This window comes from Propithecus coquereli, unplaced genomic scaffold, assembly GCF_000956105.1.
Source record: "Propithecus coquereli isolate 6110/MARCELLA unplaced genomic scaffold, Pcoq_1.0 Scaffold380, whole genome shotgun sequence".
Taxonomy (NCBI): Eukaryota; Metazoa; Chordata; class Mammalia; order Primates; family Indriidae; genus Propithecus; species Propithecus coquereli.
In genome coordinates, this window is record NW_012149508.1 from 832577 (window position 1) to 833847 (window position 1271).

A 1271-nucleotide genomic window follows, 5' to 3' on the forward strand; every position below is an offset into this window, starting at 1 on the left:
TTCAGAGGCTGTAAATCTACAGACAGCTGCAGACGCCAGCATTCCTGACCCCGCCCCCATAAAGACAAAGCTTCCCCCCTCCCTTATCTCTGCAAGATGAGACCGACACAGGGGTCCCAGAAATTGGTTATTTTAAAAAAATTTTATTAGAGTGGCTGTTCTGGTCCAGGAACTCACTCCCTGCAGAGAATCCCTCAATAAAACCGAAGGCTTTCCCCTCCCTCGGGGTGGACATTCTTTTGGCCTCCACCCATCTGCACCCAGATACTCAAAATAAACAGCATTTTTGCTACACGTGAGGCTTCGTGTGTCTCTCTCTTGGCTCTGGACCTAACAAATATTAGAACTTAATAGCCCCAAAAAAGTGATTATTAATTTTTTCATTATCGCTTTTGTTAAACACTAATACTGGCAAATCCATTTGAAAACACTGCCGCAGGTTTCAGAGTAAATTTTGCTTTTCTTAGTGGCAGCACAACTGTTTTCTGTAGCTGGTCCCTTTATGAAGAACCTAGGGAAGGGAAAATAAATACATTATTAATCATTGTTGCTAAAGACATCCATTTATGTTTTCAGCTAATATGCTCTTTTAAATTAAAAGGTAATGAAAAATTTCAAAACATTTTTAAATACCTTGACTTAATAAACATTGCAATATGTCTATAAACTTATGTTTATTATCTGTGATTGGAGAGAGTTTCCAGAGTCTATCTGTAATATAGAGCTGAGAATAAATTTCCCTCCATATTCCCACTCTAGTCTTCCATCTATTGCTTTATGTGGTTCATTAGACTAAAAATTAAGATTAAGTCCACTTGGACAGCTCACTTAGCAACTTCTCTTGGCTTCTTATGTCTAATTGTACAATGGTGATGATAATATTTACTTCATGATATTATTGTAGAGGTTAAATTAATTGAACTTTGTAAAGAACTCAATACACAGATTGACCCATGTAAAAGCTATATAATTATTTATCTCTAAAGCAATATGTTATACAAATAAAGTTTTCTATAAAATACTATGGTGTTAGTAGTTTATTCTGTGAGGAAGTTGTTTGAACTGTAAATAAAGTTCAAGAAAGAATCTTTTTTTTTTTTTTATTTCAGCATATTATGGGGGCACAGATGTTTAGGTTACGTATGTTGTCCTTGCCTCGCCCTCCCCCTCTAAGTCCGAGTTTCAAATATGTCCATCTTTCGGATGGTGCACATTGCACTCTTTGTGTATGCATATACCCGTCCCCTCCTCCCTCCTCCCCCTCCCCCCTC

At 37.3% G+C, this 1271-nt stretch overlaps 1 protein-coding gene across 1 annotated transcript in view; it reads right to left on the bottom strand.

Moving 5' to 3' along the window:
* Positions 1–1271, bottom strand: part of KLRF1 (killer cell lectin-like receptor subfamily F, member 1) — a 12535-nt gene that overhangs the window by 6701 nt on the left and 4563 nt on the right. The gene's annotated exons all lie outside the window — the stretch shown is intronic.